The sequence below is a fragment of the Schistocerca gregaria genome, chromosome 7 (genome assembly GCF_023897955.1).
Source record: "Schistocerca gregaria isolate iqSchGreg1 chromosome 7, iqSchGreg1.2, whole genome shotgun sequence".
Classification (NCBI taxonomy): Eukaryota; Metazoa; Arthropoda; class Insecta; order Orthoptera; family Acrididae; genus Schistocerca; species Schistocerca gregaria.
Genome location: NC_064926.1, coordinates 134,116,897 through 134,137,080, shown reverse-complemented (window position 1 = coordinate 134,137,080; position 20,184 = coordinate 134,116,897). Strand labels below are relative to the sequence as shown.

Below are 20,184 nucleotides of genomic sequence, written 5' to 3'. Positions count from 1 at the left end.
CAAACTTCATGAGGGAGTAAACGTACACTGAAGCAGCAGTCAGAATGCCCAACTCTTCAAGATGTCTACAAGACGATGTGTAAGGGCCACATATAATTCTTATGGTACATTTTTTAGCAGCAAAGGCTTTCTTTCTTAAGGATGAACTATCCCAGAACATTATTGAATGATACTATGCAAAATATGTCAACTTACTGGTTTGTGTCTACCCAAGATTTGTTTTAGAAGTTGCAAAATGCGCTCTTTCCGTTTTAAACTCACATCAATGTAAACACCTAAGAATTTCTAAGTTTCCACCATAGTTAGTATTTTCTCATTGTTGGTTGCACTTATTACTGCCGTAGTACACCTAGATGAGCAGAAGTCTTTGTGAGATTGAGGGTGAGGCCGTTCGCAGAAAAACCAGTCAATGAAATTTTAAAGAACTTTGTTTACCACATCTTATGTTTCTGTATGTGTGTGTGTGCTTGGACTGGTTACAATACTAATGTTTTCCACAAACATAAGTAGTTCTACTTGTTGTATTTTGGGCGGGAAATAGTTTTACATACATATGGAACAAAAGTGGACCTAAGATCGGGCCTTTGGGAACCCATATGTGATTTCTCCCCAGCCAAAATAAGTCTTCCCGGACTACACTGTTGATTTACTAACAAGCAATAGAAATTTTATCTCCAATAACATTTCATTTAGAATTGTAATGAAATCAAACCATTCCGTTTTCCTCGTCAACACTTTTCAATTTGCAGCTTAAATGCAATCGTGCATTGTTGTCAACAACCACTGATGACTTTGGTATTTCATACGCCCTTACATTGTCTAGCAATGTGCTGTACCCCACAATAAAAGCATTTCTCAATGACGTATATAGAAAAAATGTGTGAGGAATAACTGGGAGACACAGACAAAGCGAAAGAGCCGCGGATGTCTAATACATACGAGAGAAATAAAACGTGAAATTCCTTCGGACTGATTGGGAAACTTTCCTCTCAGGAAAATGGCTTACTTCAAAAGACGTTTATGCTTGTAGTTGCTGTATGCACTTGTAACTACAAGAAAGCTCCAACAACAACATTCATAAACAGCAAATTCTATATACGCTCATCTGAATATGAAATATACGTTCAATAGCTTTCTCGCGCGTCACATGAGCGACTATCGATAAGCAGAGCATCGATACTCGACGCCATCGCTCGCGATGAACACTCATTGCGCCGGGTCGGTCGCAGGTGTAGTGTGTTTTCACACGACGGCGCCGCGAGGTGAACAATCGGACGGGGTTGCTAGGTAGCGTAGTAGTTGATACGTGCGTGTTCCGTGATTGATCTAACACGATTTTAGATTTGGCGCGCGCAGACGATTTAGTACGCTGACATCAGACAGGACGTCCGGTGAGTTACTCGGTAGCTTGACTTGTTTAATGCCGAAGTTGTACGTAAAATGCACGAGCAGAACAATCAGTCGTATTTCAATGAGTACATAGGCACCACAAATGGTCGCACCATAGATTTGTATTGTTGAAACATTACTTTTCGATTCTTAATCATAGATCTTGTATGCGATAGTTTCAGTTGTACTAAAGCTTATGATAATATACTTTAGTGCACGAGTTACCCAGCTGAACTTCATTGTTACCCTCCTCCTTTTTATCTTCTTTTATGTACTCTATGGTATATACATGTTGTTATTTCAAGGATTTATAGTAGCAAGAATATAAGTAAAGCATTTAGCGCGGTGGTTCTGGTCAACAAATGATATGACTACTTACCAGGGAAACTTCTGTTTCCTGTAGAAGACCGCCAACTTCATACGTTAGAGGATGTAACGTATTTTTATTGTATCAAACATTCTTCATGGGTAGGTTCTACCGCTTACATTAAGTAAATCAGTTTTCTATGCCAATTTTTATTGCAGTCGTTCGCTTTAATCTGATTTTCTGCGGAAATTTATCAGCGGACTTCGAGAAGAAAAACATTAGCTTTCAAAAAATTATATTTTACTGTCAAAACTTTACATTTTGCTGTGACGAAGCTACTCATTATCTTAAAATCTGCGTGAATGATAATGACGACAGCCCGTCTCTAACATACACCACCTGAATAAAATTCATTGCGCATTTTTCTGTCAGTATGAGACGTCAGACAAAAATCAAATGAGGCCCAATTTTAGGCGTCACGAGGAGATTTTACAGAATTGCGTTTGCCGAAGTCTGCATCTACTCTACTCTGCAAACCACCTTAAGGGATGCAACACGGGGTGCTTCTGGTAACATAATCATCTGTTCCCTTCCCCGTTCTGTTCGGGAACGGAACGACGGAAGAACGACAGTCAGTAATCCTCTGAATGGAATATAATTTCTCTGATTTTTCTCGTTGTAGTGACTTAGCGAGACGCTTGTGGATGTTTCGATTCGCATTGCAACGTACGCTCTCGGAATTTGAACAGCAAACTGCCCGTGATACCAACGCTTCTCTTGCGCTTGTAGCAGCTTCTCCTGGAGTTGATCGAACATCCCTGTAACGTTCTCACGCTTACTAAACGAGCCTGTGACGAAACGCGCCTCTATTTCTTCTTTTAAGTCAATCTGGTAAGGGTCTCAGACTGATGATCAGTACTCAAGAAGCAATTGAACGAGTGATATATAAGCTACTTCTTTCGTGGGTGAATTACACTTTCGAATATCTTCCGATGAATCTCAGATTTCCATCTGATTTCCTACAAGTACCTTCTCCTGGTCATCATTCCAGTTTAAGTCAGTCTAGAAAGTTGTTCCAGTTTCCAGCGATTTTTCGCCGTTAATGCGATAGGACAATAATGGTTTTCTTTCCCTGTTTATGTGTAGTGCCTTGCATTTATTTACGTTTAGGGTCAACTCTAATCCTTGCAACAACTGTCGAGTACCTGTAGGTATTCCGGCATTTCGCTAGTCTTTTGGCGTTGCGCTCTTCTGCAGACATTGCACGTCGTTCACGAAAAGCCTCGCGGAGCAAGTCCATTGTTAATGTTGTGGAAACACAAGGGAAGCACAAAAGCTAATCATCGCTCAGCTGATATGGACCGCTAATTCTATAGTCTAGAGGTCCTTACCATCTTCAAGTGAGGACACCTGTTGCAGCTCAGGTACACATATCATTGAGGGAATGATTTGTTGAGAGGGTTCGAGGTATTGTGGTGCCGTTGCTGCCCAGGAAACACTGACCACAAGAACGAACGATTAGGATACCACAGTACAAAGAACGCCGTCAGTGGTATGTGGAAGGTTCTTTGCAGTAAAGAGTCAAGACAGATGATGTATATCGAACAGTATTAACCTGATACAATTTTTCTGTATTTTGCAGCTGTGAGCGTGACTGTATGCAATAAACAAGAAATTTGAATAAAAACGCCTACAGCCACAATTTATTTCGTATTTTATTAAATTACACGGTGCATTTCTGACCCTGAGGGCATCTTCAGGTGCAAATCGTCTAATACATAATTCACATTTGCTCTTGAGTGATATGAAATGCATTTTCATGTTATGAGAAAGTTAGATGTTAAGTTTCGTATTTCGTGAATCAAGTGCGGAAATATGTCAGGAGCAATGGTAAAATAGAGAAAAACTTGCCGAACAGACAAGGAAGAACATTTTTAACCTTTTGAGGTCAGCATACGTTGGTTACACTTACTTTCGTCGCACATCACATCACTCAAGGCGCACATTTGTTTACAGTTGTTTAAAAACACTTTGCAGATAATATTGAAACCTGATATGATCAGAGATGAAGTTCATCATATAGTGTCAGAGATCTGAATTTTAAGACGTTGATATGCACAAGGAATAAACTTAAAATAAATCTTTAAAATTAGTAAAATATCTGTGCTAGCGAAATCTACTTCTTCGTTTAATATAAACTCAGGTTTTTTGATTTAGTGGAGGTAAATTTCCAATTATTCTGCTAGAATTAGGGTCTTACCATTAGCTTTATTGTGTGCTAGATTTAGGGTCTTACCATTAGCTTTATTGTGTGCTAGATTTAGGGTCTTACCATTAGCTTTATTGTGTGCTACTATCGAACTGTTTTCTGTCTTGTTGATCACATGTTTGGGTTCTAGCACATACCGAGCAATAAGCGATTTTTCAAAGTGAATGAGTCTGAAAGCATTTATGTCTTCTTGGAAATCGGTTTTGAAATTTCTACCTCTATTCCCAATATAGAAATCAGGGCAACTGCAGCATGGTACTTTATATACTCCATTGCTGTTGAATTTGTGGTTATCTGTTTCCGTGTTGTGGACTAGTAAGTGTTCTAACTTATTATTAACGGAGAATGCGATTGTGACATCGCTTGTTATGAAAAGGTTAGCATTTCTTTGTGATGTTAATTGTTTTGGCTATGTAGCCATTGTTTGTGGCAATACTTTTTATTGTGACCATTTAGGCTAGGTTGCCCTAAGGCTCATTAAAAATGAGTGTGCTCTGTGTAGCGTGGATCTAAAGGCAGCAGGTTTCTGTGCAGTGGATGGCCTGATGCAGTGTCTGTTGTGGTGTATTCTAGAATAGTATCTCATCTTAGCGGCAATATTATTCTTAGCAAACCAGAGTTTGTGTTTCAGAAGGGTTGCTCTACTGAGAATGCCACTTACATGTTCACTCACAAGCATTAAATAATAAAATAGCACCAATTGGTATTCTCTGCTCCCTCCCTAAGGCATGTGACTGTGTGAATCACAGCATTCTCGTAGATATAATAACATTTTATGGGATTCATGGTTTAGCCAACCAATGGATAATTTCATAACTAACCAAAAGAAAAAGTTGTGCTTAGTAATCACAGCAATACAGTCCAGGGACATACTTGAGACTGGGAACTCACATATGGGGTTCCCCAAGATTCAATCTTAGGTCCATTACTGCTCCTCATACATGTAAATGATCTTCTGTCTAGTATACTGCAAGGAGAGTTAGTTCTTTTTGCAGATGAAACTAGTACTGTAATCAATTCAAGCATACATACTGCAACAGAAGAAATGGTAACCACAGTTCCTAAAAGTGTCATTGGTTGATTTTCTGTGAATGGTCTCACGATCAAATTTAAAATAACTTGACAAATTCAGTTCTGTACATCTAGAGGTATTACATGGTGAGGGAGTAATAAATAGGATGGCAACTTCAAAATTCCGATACTGATGAGATATTCTAGTATTGATGAGAAATTAAATTGGAAAAGACACATTTGGAACTCCTAAAACAACTTAGTTCAGTCACATTTGTGCATAGAATCATTGCAAATCTTGGGTGGAGATAAATCAGTAAGCTGAGATATTTTGTAGGTATATTTTCATTCAGTAATGCCATATGGAATAATGTTCTGGGGTAATTCATCTTTAAGGAAGAAAGTTTTCCTTGCACAAAAACATGCTATGAGAATAATATGTGGTGCTCACGATCATCTTGTAGACATTTGTTTGAGGAGTTGGGCATTCTGACTACTGCTTCACAGTATATTTATTCACTCATGAAGTTTGTTGTATATAATCCACTGCAGTTCAAGAGGATCAATGTGGTACATAATTACAATACCAGAAGGAAAAATGACATCGTTACTCCATATTAATGTTGTCTTTAGCACAAAAAGGAGTGCACAATGCTACTATGAATTTTATATTTTTATGGAAAGAACTGAATGCTGCAAGTATTCCTTAATCTCCTCTTTTGCGCCATCATATAGTAGCAAAGTATCAACAATATACTTCCATTAATATACTATTTTACTTTAGGATCTACTTTTTTTTTAAAAGAAATTATTGTCCAGATGATTGAGAAATATATCTGCCAAGAAACTTGATATAGTACAGCCCATGGCAGGATTCTCTCTCAGTTGGTTAAAAAAAAAAGGTTCAAATGGCTCTGAGCACTATGGGACTTAACATCTGAGGTCATCAGCCCCTAGAACTTAGAAAAACTTAAACCTAACTAATCTGTGGACATCACACATATTCATGCCCGAGGCAGGATTCGAACCTACGACTGTAGCAGCCGCGTGGTTCAAGACTGAAGCGCCTAGAACCGCTCGGCCACACCGGCCGGCTTTCAGTTGGTAAACTTTCCCATTAAAGGTAAAGTAATTATGTTACATTGCAAAATGTCGGTGACCTCTGATGGTTCTGAAACTGATAACTTTTTGTGGTTTACTAAGTTTTTAAAGATTATATTCATTGTTTTTTCAGGTGGTGTATTTGCACACAAGTTATCTAAAACATAAATGTATGAATAAATCAATGTATGGCACACCTAAAAGATTAAAAATGTTCTTTCTTGTTTGTTCAATAAGCTGTTCATTGTTTTTCCACTACAGCTCGCATACTTCCGCACGAAATACGAAACCTAATATTTGAGTTTCTCATAATAGTAAAATACATTTCACATCATTCAAGAACATATGTAAATGATGTACTAGACGATTTGCACCCGAAAATGGACCCACAGGGTCAGAAATGCATCGTATTATTTAAGGAAACACGAAATAATAATGACTGAAGGCGTTTTTGTTCAAACCTCCTGAGTTTTTTCCGGCAATGTTGAAATTCAGCGGCGGTGGTGCGTTAGTCAATGGCTGTTTTTTGTCCTATGAAATAAGCTCGGACCGACAGCACAAGGAACGCAGCTGCGCGTTATATGAAAATATTTTAAACAATAGAATATTCCCCATACTTGCGCAATTGTTTACATTCGGATCTTTTCCCTACCGACTTATTTTTGCTCTGAAGAAAATCAGATTAATTTGCAGCACTGGTTTAACTGAAAGCCCTGACATTAATACCACGGACATCTTTGGGATGAACCACCGTGACGGTGGTCTGTGACAAATATTATTTATGCCTGAGGAAGATCAAGAAGAAATTCCGCCTTCAACGTGTCAAAGCTCGGCGGGAAAATGATACATCCATGTAGCAGGAAAAAGGACGTCGTACACACTATTAGTTTTATTGGTGCTGTCCTTGGAACAACAATGGTTCTATGGAGATTTCAGTCTACGTTTTTTATATTTGTACAGATTTTCCTAGGTATGGGTTTATATGCCATACAAGGCCATTCATTTGGTTTTGTCATTTGATATTTCCGGAGAGTACGGTATTTGTCTGAAATATTTTTAAGTATAAATCTTTGTAAATCGCCTTCATTATTTGGTGCTGAGACTACATCGTCTACAAAAATCAGTGCCTCTAAGTGCAGATTTCAGATCTCTTATTATAACATACATAGCCCATCAGTCCAAAAAGTTTCGAGACTGGATAAATTAAAAAAAAACCAGAGGAAAGTTAAGATGGTGGTTTTAATGGTCCCCGCACTTGGGTACTTGGATACTTGGACAGGACGTTCATATCACCATCTTTGGGATGTTGTCCAATTCGCAGATCACACTACCTTGAATGTCGATTATGTCGTCAAAATGTTCACCCTTCTTGTGAATTTGTGCACTTTATAGTTTTGTGATAGGTCGTATTGATAACTAATCTTGACACCACTGATGATATTTTCCAGAAAAAAATTATCTGCGTTTTGCATTTCAGTTAGGTCGCGGCACCAGTTCACGTTTGGTCGGTTTTGTTCGGGAATGTGCGGGACAAACTTTGCACACGTATGTCTCTTCTTCAAAACATTCTGTAGAACGTATCGATCAGTTGCATGAGAGATGTTGTTACACTGCAGTTTGTGATATAATAACGTCGACAAACTACGGCCGCACGTCCACTACCTGATACTGCCTACTTAGTACTGACAGAGGGAAAGCACATCAGCTCTTTTATATATATATATATATATATATATATATATATATATATATATATATATATATCAAGCTGCCACGGCAGTCACTGCGCTGACGTCGCTTATATGCCGGGAATAAAATTAGCCTCGGAATGTTTTAGGCGGATATATATAGCGTGAGTAGCGTAAGATGTAACATCCTTTTTATTTTGTGAGCGCTTCAAGATATCGAAATGAGGTTTTCGTCAAATAATAGTAAGCAGGAGGCCACATTGTTAATGCTTTTAAGTTTTGTGTCAATCGAAACATTGAAACAAATAAGCATTTTTGAATGTAAAGATACATGGTTTTAACGGCATTCGAAAGCTATTTGAAAAATGATTACAGTGATAGGACGCCCGTTAATGTCGTCGTTGTAACTTTTTACAAAAGTTTCCGAGAAATGCGTTAAAATGCAGATACGTGGTGCCAAAATCGCCTGTTTTGGTGTAAAGACTGCTAAGTCGAGCTCCGCCGCCATATTCATTGTCTAATGAAAGAGCAGTTTAACGGAATGGACAGTGTTTTGAAAGAAAGGGTATAAGACGAACATCAACAAAAGCAAAGATGTAAGATGAACATCAACAAAAGCAAAACGAGGATAATGGAATGTAGTCGAATTCAGTTGGGTGATGCTGAGGAAATTAGATTAGGAAATGAGACGCTTAAAGTAGTAAAGGAGTTTTGCTATTTGGGGAGCAAAATAACTGATGATGGTCGAAGTAGAGAAGATATAAAATGTAGACTGGGAATGGCAAGGAATGCGTTTCTGACGAAGAGAAATTTGTTAACATGGAGTATAGATTTAAGTGTCAGGAAGTCGTTTCTGAAAGTGTGTCTGGAGTGTAGCCATATATGGAAGTGAAAAGTGGACGATATATAGTTTGGACAAGAAGAGAATAGAAGCTTTCGAAATGTGGTGCTGCAGAAGAATGCTGAAGATTAGATGGGTAGATCACATAACTAATGAGGAGGTATTGAATAGAATTCGGGAGAAGAGGAGTTTGTGGCACAACTTGACAAGAAGATGGAATCGGTTGGTAGGACATGTTCTGAGGCATCAAGGGATCACAAATTTAACATTGGAGGGCAGTGTGGAGGGTAAAAATCGTAGAGGGAGACCAAGAGATGAATACACTAAGCAGATTCGTAAGGATGTAGGTTGCAGTAAGTAGTGGGAGACGAAGAAGCTTGTACAGGATAGGGTAGCATGGAGAGCTGCATCAAACCAGTCTCAGGACTGCGAAAGTACCTTGGACGCCTATTAGTGAACATTAATATGGAGTGTATGGCCACCCTTCGCATTTATGAGGGTTGAAGTCTGTTGGAGACACTTTCAGTAAAACGTGTCAACGTCTGTGGAGGAATATCAGTCCATTCTTCCTCTAGAACTGAAACCAGACACGGTAGTAATGTTGGACAGAAGGCCAGTTCATTTGAGCAGTTATTGCACACATATTGCCTCACGGCTGCTGCTTTGTGACAGGGTGCATAGTCATGCCGATACTAAAAATCGTCGTCTCCGAACCATTCCTCTACAGTGCACGATACGTAATGCTGTAAAAATGCGTTCATATCCTTTGGCATTGACCGTTTTCTTAAGCGAAATGAGGTGATCACACCCTAACCACGAAAAAAATTCCCCATACTCGAACACCACTTTCTCCGTACATCATTTGTGCACTACACGTTGAAGGCAGGTTAACGTTCTCCACGAATTCGCCAAATCCAGACCCTCCCAGTGGATTGCCACAGGACATAGCGTGATCAGTCATTCCAAATAACTCATTTCTAGTCATCCACTGTCCAATGGCGTCACTCTTTACACCATCTCAAGTGTCGCTTAGGATTTACTACAGAAACGTGTGGCTTATGAGGGGCTGCTCGACCATTGTACACCTCACGCACAATCACTGCGCTTCCTGGACTTGTGTAATTCACGTGTGCTTGCTTCCACTGATTCCATTGGTTCCTTGCAACCACCTTCCGTAATGCTCAACAGTTCCTGGCCGTCAGAACATGAGGCCTGCCTGGTCTTGATTTGGCTGCGGTTGTTCCTTTGTGTTTCCGTTCCACAGTCACAGCACCAATAGCAAACTTGAGCACCTTCAGAAGACTTGAAACATCCCTGACAGGTATGTTCTTCTGGTGAGGTCCAGTGACTCGTTCACACTGAAAGTCAGTGAGATCTCCTGAATGAGCCATTCTGCTGTTACTGCTTCTCTACTCACAACACGATAACTTCCTGCCTCCTGCTGTACTGTCGGGCCCACCTCTCATGACATCTAGTGATCGATTCCGCATTACACAGGGGTGTCCAGATAGTTTTGGACAGGTAGTAGATTAGATTAGAGTAGTACTTGTTCCATAGATCATGAATACGACACTTCGTAATGATGTGGAACGTGTCAGGTTTATAAAAGTTGTCTATGCAAGATATTACATTACACAAAATATTACATGACACTTAATACTTAAATTTTTTTCCCATGACACTTAATACTTTAATTTTTTTTTGGGGGGGGGGGGGGGGGGTTGGGGAGATTACCCACTTACTATATCCAAAAATTCATCTAATCAGTAGAAGGAGTTGCCATGAGAAATTCTTTTAATTTCCTTTCAAATGCTATATGGCTATCTGTCAGACTTTTGATGCCATTACGTAAGTGACCATAGACTTTTGTGGTAACATAATTTACCCTCTTCTGAGCCAAAGTTAGATTTAACCTTCAGTAGTTAAGATCATCGTTTCTCCTAGTGTTGTAGCCTTTTGAATTCGTTCGGATTGTTAATAACAAATTTCATAAGTGAATATATATATATTGTGAGGCTACAGTGAAGATCCCTAGCTCTTTAAATGTCTGCAGGATGATCTAGGATGAGCTCCAGCAATTATTCTGATTACACGCTTTTGTGCAATGTACACTCTTTTACTCAATGATGAGTTACCCCAGAATATGATGCCATACGAACGCACAGAATAAAAATAGGCGTGGTAAGCTAATTTACTGAGATGTATATCGCCAAAATTTGCATTGACCCTATAGCATAAGTAGCTGAACTCAAACGTTTCAGCAGATCCCCTGTGTGTTTTTTCCAGTTCAACCCCTCATCAATTCATACACCTAGAAATTTTGAATATTCTACGAGTACCTTAGCTACCGATTTCTGATCGAAGTCTATATTTATTAATGGTGTCATTCCATTTACTGGTAAACTGTATGTACTGTGTTTTGTCAAAGTTTAATGAGAGCCCATTTGCAGAGAAACACTTAATGATTTTATGAAAAACATCGTTTACAATTTCACCAGTCATTCTTGTCTGTTGGATGTGATAGCTATACTTGTATCATCGGCAAAAAGTACCAGCTTTGCAACTTCGTGAATATAGAATGCCAAGTCATTAATATATATTAAGAACAGCGGAGGACCCAAGACCGAACCTTGCGGCACCCCTACATCTACATCTACATGACTACTCTGCAATTCACATTTAAGTGCTTGGCAGAGGGTTCATCGAACCACAATCATACTATCTCTCTACTATTCCACTCCCGAACAGCGCGCGGGAAAAACGAACACCTAAACCTTTCTGTTCGAGCTCTGATTTCTCTTATTTTATTTTGATGATCATTCCTACCTATGTAGGTTGCGCTCAACAAAATATTTTCGCATTCGGAAGATAAAGTTGGTGACTGAAATTTCGTAAAAAGGTCTCGCCGCGACGAAAAACGTCTTTGCTGTAATTACTTCCATCCCAACTCGTGTATCATATCTGCCACACTCTCTCCCCCATTACGTGATAATACAAAACGAGCTGCCCTTTTTTGCACCCTTGCGATGTCCTCCGTCAATCCCACCTGGTAAGGATCCCACACCGCGCAACAATATTCTAACAGAGGACAAACGAGTGTAGTGCAAGCTGTCTCTTTAGTGGACTTGTTGCATCTTCTAAGTGTCCTACCAATGAAACGCAACCTTTGGCTCGCCTTCCCCACAATATTATCTATGTGGTCCTTCCAACTGACGTTGTTCGTAATTTTAACACCCAGGTACTTAGTTGAATTGACAGCCTTGAGAATTGTACTATTTATCGAGTAATCGAATTCCAACAGATTTCTTTTGGAACTCATGTGGATCACCTCACACTTTTCGTTATTTAACGTCAACTGCCACCTGACACACCATACAGCAATCTTTTCTAAATCGCTTTGCAACTGATACTGGTCTTCGGACGACCTTACTAGACGGTAAATTACAGCATCATCTGCGAACAATCTAAGAGAACTGCTCAGATTGTCACCCAGGTCATTTATATAGATCAGGAACAGTAGAGGTCCCAGGACGCTTCCCTGGGGGAACACCTGATATCACTTCAGTTTTACTCGATGATTTGCCGTCTATTACTACGAACTGCGACCTTCCTGGCAGGAAATCACGAATCCAGTCGCACAACTGAGACGATACCCCATAGCTCCGCAGCTTGATTAGAAGTCGCTTGTGAGGAACGGTGTCAAAAGCTTTCCGGAAATCTAGAAATACGGAATCAACTTGAGATCCCCTGTCGATAGCGGCCATTACCCCATTCTTGATTGTTCCCCAGTTTCAGAAATCACCAGTTTTTTGCATATTATGTGTATGTTAGTGCCATGACTTATTGCTGTATTTCCCACTGTTTAAAATGACTTCGCTTTCTGAATATAGATATTTTGTTTCTTTTTGTTACTAGAATTCTTGTCTTAGACCTTGAGTGAGTGCTCCTTCAAATATTTCTTGAGGTAAGATGCGCGATTTTTGAAGTGATTGGATCATACCAATACTTTTGGGCACGTGATCTATTTTCTAAGCATATTTTCGTGCTGTTCTGAGCAAACAAGGTCATGCGCTTCCCTTGCAAAATTACACATGTTTTCTCTTGCCCATAACTCATAAGACACACATGGAGAATCACCTACGATTGTTGTAAGTGGAACTATAGACCTAACTGGACACTATGCCGTTGAATTTTGTCTCATTTCTGGTACACTTTTGCAAAAAGTGTCAACGCCAACATTAACAAGTGGGGTATCAATGGGCTCGGCTTTTCTAGTGCATTAGAATGCCATTAAATGTAGGTCGTTCCTCCAAAAAAAAAAAAAAAAAATTAAAAAATCTTCCTTCAGTAGCTTGACTGATATAAGATTTGAATTATTAAGTACAGAGCAAAAATATGTGCCCTCTGCGTACTGTCAGTCGTCTAGCTTTCGTTTCGATATCTTCGTTGCTGCTTGGTAAGTACTCTGCATAAAAGATCGATTTCTACTGTATCTTGCTCATCAACACTCAGGGATTTTCGTAGGCTAATGACAGTGTTGGGAAGAACATGCGCATTTCACAGTATCGCCAGGTAATTCTAGGGAGGTTTCTATAGGATTTAAAGACATGCTCTACTTAGTGCTCATTATCTCAAAAGGTCATTTAATTAATCACCGTGTATAAAAAAGCAATTGTTGAAATATTCTTTCCGTGGATCTTAAACACATCGACTGTAATATTTGATAAAATGCTGCACCAATGCGTACGCCTCATCTCCAGCGAACAGAAAAGGCAATACAACTGATGTCTTCGGTAGTGGACAGTCTTACGGTATGCTAACCTCCTCTTCTTGTACCAAGGGAAATACGCTTGAAGACTAAGATCAACCACTTTCGCTTTCATTACCATATCCCCCAAAGTCGATTATAATAAATTTCTGTGAGGCTATGCAACTGCTTGTAGTACGATTGAATGAAAATGTTCGTAACTATAAAGCAATGTACCAGAATTTTCTGACATTATAGACAAATGTGTTTTCTGTCAGCATCATTTACTGTATTTGGAAAGTTCTGCATATTATGTACGTCATTTACAGTATTTAGAAAATCATCTTCAGAAGGCAGTCTCAGTTGAGTGACTGGAGGCAATCCCACAACGCTTCGGTAGTTGACTCCACAGTTCTTACAATGGTTTTGAATGCTATTTAAGAATGTCAGTGTCATATCTCGATAACTTCTTGTGATTCCTAGGAACCTGTAACAAATTACGTTTCACCAGCTGTTGATGACCCGTAAAAAATAACATTTTTGCATTGAAAATATCTGTAGATACTTGGGTTTTATTGCGCTAGATAAGCAAGTTACGCACAGTAACCATGTGGCAACCTACTCTCCTCTTTGCGTGAATCATTTACCAAAAATCTTGTTTCGATACCTCAAACCATTTATCAGATACCAGGGTGTTATGTATTTCATTCTCGCTTTATTGTTTTGGCGTGTGGGTGGAAAAGAGAGTGGTATATACAATCCATTTTATCCTGAGTTACATCCAACATTTAAAGAATAGTTCAATACGTTAACTACATTTGCTACGCAGCAGCATATGACCTAACGTGCACCAAACTAAAGTTCATGGCAGCCTCTATTTTTCATTGCAAACTATTCGACTTTCTCGCAGTAGTTTATCTAGTTTTGAAATACCAGAAAAACCATGACGATTGGCGAAATGAAGCAGTTCATCGTGAAGCTGACGCATAAAGCTATGAGATCCGCGAGAATCAATTTTCTTGCCGAGCAGTTTCTTTAAAATCGTTTGAGAAAGACTGTAGACCGGCCGGCATGCACTTTTGCCGTCCACGCAGCCAAGCAAGCCTGTGGGACGCCACACCACTCATTGGCTCCCTTCCACTATAACTGTATACGAAGCGCAGACATACATTACTAGACTGGCAATACCGTAAACAGTATCATTGGTGTCACTTCAGAACAGCAATTTGGCGGAGAGCGCACATTACATGTAAACAGCAGTTTATTTACTGATAAAACAATCGTAAGAAATGGGGATAAACTGATATAACTACGTTACCTCTAGTGTTCTGACAAAATGGTTAATGCTTGTTTTGTGTCTGGCTGTAATATCTGGCACAGCAGATGGGAGATACAAGAAAAAGAACTTGTCACAATGCTAGAATGACTAGAAACATCTTAGCCTATGTTTTTTCGATTTTATGCTTTATGTAATCCTAAATAATTAAATTACGGTTTGTCTTGTCGGAAATACTAGGAGTGGTTAAATACACTTCTGGAAATTGAAATAAGAACACCGTGAATTCATTGTCCCAGGAAGGGGAAACTTTACTGATACATTCCTGGGGTCAGATACATCACATGATCACACTGACAGAACCACAGGCACATAGACACAGGCAACAGAGCATGCACAATGTCGGTACTAGTACAGTGTATATCCACCTTTCGCAGCAATGCAGGCTGCTGTTCTCCCATGGAGACGATCGTAGAGATGCTGGATGTAGTCCTGTGGAACGGCTTGCCATGCCATTTCCACCTGGCGCCTCAGTTGGACCAGCGTTCGTGCTGGACGTGCAGACCGCGTGAGACGACGCTTCATCCAGTCCCAAACATGCTCAATGGGGGACAGATCCGGAGATCTTGCTGGCCAGGGTAGTTGAGTTACACCTTGTAGAGCACGTTGGGTGGCACGGGATACATGCGGACGTGCATTGTCCTGTTGGAACGGCAAGTTCCCTTGCCGGTCTAGGAATGGTAGAACGATGGGTTCGATGACGGTTTGGATGTACCGTGCACTATTCAGTGTCCCCTCGACGATCACCAGAGGTGTACGGCCAGTGTAGGAGATCGCTCCCCACACCATGATGCCGGGTGTTGGCCCTGTGTGCCTCGGTCGTATGCAGTCCTGATTGTGGCGCTCACCTCCACGGCGCCAAACACGCATACGACCATCATTGGCACCAAGGCAGAAGCGACTCTCATCGCTGAAGACGACACGTCTCCATTCGTCCCTCCATTCACGCCTGTCGCGACACCACTGGAGGCGGGCTGCACGATGTTGGGGCGTGAGCGGAAGACGGCCTAACGGTGTGCGGGACCGTAGCCCAGCTTCATGGAGACGCTTGCGAATGGTCCTCGCCGATACCCCAGGAGCAACAGTGTCCCTAATTTGCTGGGAAGTGGCGGTGCGGTCCCCTATGGCACTGCGTAGGATCCTACGGTCTTGGCGTGCATCCGTGCGTCGCTGCGGTCCGGTCCCAGGTCGACGGGCACGTGCACCTTCCGCCGACCACTGGCGACAACATCGATGTACTGTGGCGACCTCACGCCCCACGTGTTGAGCAATTCGGCGGTACGTCCACCCGGCCTCCCGCATGCGCACTATACGCCCTCACTCAAAGTCCGTCAACTGCACATACGGTTCACGTCCACGCTGTCGCGGCATGCTACCAGTGTTAAAAAGACTGCGATGGAGCTCCGTATGCCACGGCAAACTGTCTGACACTGACGGCGGCGGTGCACAAATGCTGCGCAGCTATCGCCATTCGACGGCCAACACCGCGGTTCCTGGTGTGTCCGCTGTGCCGTGCGTGTGATCATTGCTTGTACAGCCCTCTCGCAGTCTCCGGAGCAAGTATGGTGGGTCTGACACGCCGGTATCCAGGAGTGTAATTTATGTACATTTTAGGGGGTTTCATAAATCTAGTATTAACAGACGTAGCTTAATGATGTGTTTTTAAACAGTTTTGATCAGCTTTGGTTTTTCTTCGGATAGTATATTCGTTATGAAAGTGCTACAAGTAGAACGTGCTATTCGTCGTTGATAACAAGTGTCTTTATTCATTTGAGTGTTCTTACGAAAACTACTGCCTGCTTTAAACTTGCGTGTATGTAACTTGACGTCCTTCTCAGAACACGATTCTACAGCGTATGTGTTAACCTCAACTAGTGCGTGAATATTTTCTCAACTGCAGAACTTGACAGACCACCTCGTAAACGTCATTTGGTTTCTGAAATGCATGTAGGACGATACACAAACTTGCTGACGCCGCCATTTTACCTCAAGAAGCGTCAGGCTTCGGTAAAAGAATGCATCTTTGCCAAGATAATTTGTTGCAGTCTGTGTTGTACTACTACTATCAGTAGTATATTGACAACTGGCTGCTAAAAGCTTTCTAACAGCCTACAAAAGGCAGATTTTGTTTCAATACTAAATTCTCTGTTTCTCCACCAAGAGCCACATAAAGCATTTAACGCTGAAAGATGTATTTATTGCCTTTACAGACGATCAGAAAGCTTTTGACAAAGAAAATGTGAAAAATCTACTAACTGTGCCATGGGCCACAACTGATTATAATGAATGTTTGAATCTAATAAAGATAACAACGAAAATTTCCAATAAAATTGCCGAGTTTGATGTCATGTAGCCTCGCACTATCTTCACAGCTCAGGATCGCCGAGATTTTTATCATGCAAAGAAACGTCTGGGCCTACTCTTTGGGTTGTTTATGCCCACAATGCCACTCTAACACAAAAGTAGCACAGCGTAACCTGTTTAAGAAAAAGACTGAGCATTCCTGAGAATGCACCCCATCGACGCGCAAGTCGCCGAAGTGGCGTCAGATCGAAGACTTGCAACAGGCGAACGGTCTGCCCGACGAGAGGCCCTAGTCACACGACATTTACATTTTTTCACCTATGTTTTGCTGGCACCTACGAGGAGAAATATTCTCTACTGTGCCACACAAATGTCAAAACATGCAGAAAGAACAACTCAATTTGCCAAAGCGACAGTAACGCCACCTCTTCAAGATCGGTGCTATCGCTATCTGGACTGTTTATTTTCTATTTTCTCGGCTACCGTGGAACAATCAATACTAATGGAGGCTTTCCACACTGACATTTACTCAATCCAAGTCACCTTCTCGTTTATTTTCTATTTACCAGTATCGGCTATACTGACTTAATACCCGAAACTGATGACATGGCTGCACTGCAGGTTCGTTTAATCCGTGAGAGAGTGTCAGAGATACTGAAGGAACTGAACTGACAGACTCTTGAAGTAAGACGTAAACTGTCCCGAGAAAGTCTACTAACAAGGTTTCAAGAAGTGGCTTTAAATGATTCTCAAGGGATGTACTACAACCCCATACGTATTGCTCACATAGGGATCGTGAGAATAATATTAGAATGATTACTGCACGCACAGAGGCATTCAGTGAGTTTTCCCGCGCTGCATACGTGAATAGAATAAGAAGAAAATCTAGTAACTGGTACAACGAGACGTACCCTCTGCCATGCACCCCACGGTGGTCAGCAGATGTAGATGCAGATGTAGTAGTAGTATCCTGTCACGGGCACATGTCAGCTGGGCATCGTAACCGGTGACCAGAGTTTAAATAAAAACGCGACATGAAATGTAACAGAATTAATGTTTAACGATCTTTCGCTGAATTCTCTGCTGCATTATGTCGAAAATTACGACGTATTTGCAATAGCACTCTGGTGAACAACTAATACTATCGAACTCGCCTTTCTTTTCAGACATCCGAGATCGATTGTGACCACTCGATCTATTCCAAATGGAGTGCTTCAGACGAAAACTCGTTTGTGAAATTCTATGTAATAAAATATGATTCTGATGTAACATAACTGACACTTTCTGCCACTACATAATATTGCTTGTCATTATCCGCTCCTTTCCATATCGATTTTTTTGCTTGTATTTACCTTATTACCTTAGCTGGTTCCTTTATGTGGATCAAGTTATCATATTTGGCTTCAATTCATCATCTTTACTATCACTTACCGGAAGTCAGAACCAGGTGAAGTAACAGGTATTTTGGGGAACAGTTAGTGTAAACTAATCCGTCAAGGGCTGATGTGAGAACACTGCGCCGGCCGGGTGGCCGAGCAGTTCTAGACGTTACGGTCTGGAACCGCACGACCCCTACAGTCGCAGGTTCGAATCCTGCCTCGGACATGGATGTGTATGCTGTCCTTAGGTTAGTTGGGTTTCAGTAGTTCTAAGTTCAAGGGGACTGAAGACCTCAGAAGTTAAGTCCCATAGTGCTCAGAGCCATTTGAACCATTTTTTGAGAACACTGCTCGCGTAAATTGTGCCACCGTTTTAGCATTCCGTACCTCAGTCGGTAAAAACGGAACTCTTACGTGCCGCATCCACACCGGACGCGGCCACAGGCAGTGCTCCGGTATGCACGCGCCCGCTTCAGTAACAATGGAGAACAAGAAACGCTGTCCAAACAGAGCCGCGCATGAATGTACCGATACAGCGCAGAACTTGTTCGTTGTTACGCAGAACGGCGCCATTTGACGTCATCAACGGTCGCCCCGAGGCCCAGGAGAAGGACAGGGCGCGGCGCGTACGTCACGAAGGTAGTCCTGAACTCGCTCGCTCGTTCAGCTCAGCAGACAAAATGCGTTTCTAAACCTGTTAACTCGCAGCTGGGCGTGTTAAGTACTAACGAGAATTGCATCTTACACTGGAATCTGCTGTTATGAAGTCTTACTGATTAACAGTACTACAGCAATATTTAATTGAAGATCAATACTCGGTATTGTTTATAGCATTTGGTCTCTTCTACTTAACAGTAACCATCACATGCTGGAAGTGGTGCCTTATGCAACTGATAATAATTTTAGCATGATTTTATTTTATTGTACGCCAGTACAGCCGTAACAAATTCTAAGAAGGCCCATGGACTTTCCATCATTACAGTATTAGTAACAGTAAGCTTCCATAATAGCGGATTCCAGTAGAAGATTCAGTTTTCGTTTGTACGGACACGCCTAGTTACGAGTTAACACGTGTAGAAACTTAGTTTGTCTGCTCATTTGAATGAGCGAGCGAGCGCAGGACTACCTTCGTGACGTACGCGCCGCGGCCTGTCTTTCTCGTGGGCCTCGCGGTCGCCCAGCGCTGCGCCGAACCTCGCTTTCAAAAATGGTTTTTCGCAGCGCGGCCGGTGTGGATTACTTTGTTGTCCTTCTGTCCGTCTGTCTATCCGACTGTTACAAATCCTTTTCCTCAGGAGCGGATACACGTATCAAGTTGAAATTTATGTCACGAATTAGCTGAGTACCCGGCGTTCTTGGGTGTGTATTTCAATTACGTTATAGATCTGAGTGGTTTCTGGTCTGTCTGACATGTCCAACCTAACAGACACCACTCATGTATACAGGGAGAACATTAATAAAAACCGGCAGTCTGCAGTGACGGATTCCTGAATGAAAATGCAGGAAGAAAGGTCCTACAAATACGTGTTCGGAAATGCATGGTTGCCATGGTAGATACGCTGACGAATGACAGTTCCTCTGACCTCGTGCCGTTTGTTCCTTGAGTGTTGCAGGCTGTGTGATTGATGGAGCGTACTCTAAGGACGAGAATGGTCCAATATTCTTGTTGAGAACAAGCTGGGATGTGTACGGGCAAGCAGATCGAGATGTCTTGATCGTCTTTACACCTGGAGCATCGACAATGGCTTTCGTTTCCTACTGATAAAAGCGTCTGTATGAATTTCCGGCCGCGCAATTGGTTTTTTCCACCAT

At 41.4% G+C, this 20,184-nt stretch overlaps 1 protein-coding gene across 1 annotated transcript in view; it reads left to right on the top strand.

Moving 5' to 3' along the window:
• Nucleotides 1-1,259: 1,259 nt before the first annotated feature.
• The window catches only part of LOC126281178 (tumor necrosis factor alpha-induced protein 8-like protein), an 860,942-nt gene continuing 842,017 nt past the window's right edge, over nt 1,260-20,184 (top strand). Inside the window, exon 1 of the mRNA XM_049979869.1 lies at nt 1,260-1,391. The gene's annotated coding sequence lies outside the window, so the exon portion shown is untranslated. The remainder of the gene's footprint in view (nt 1,392-20,184) is intronic.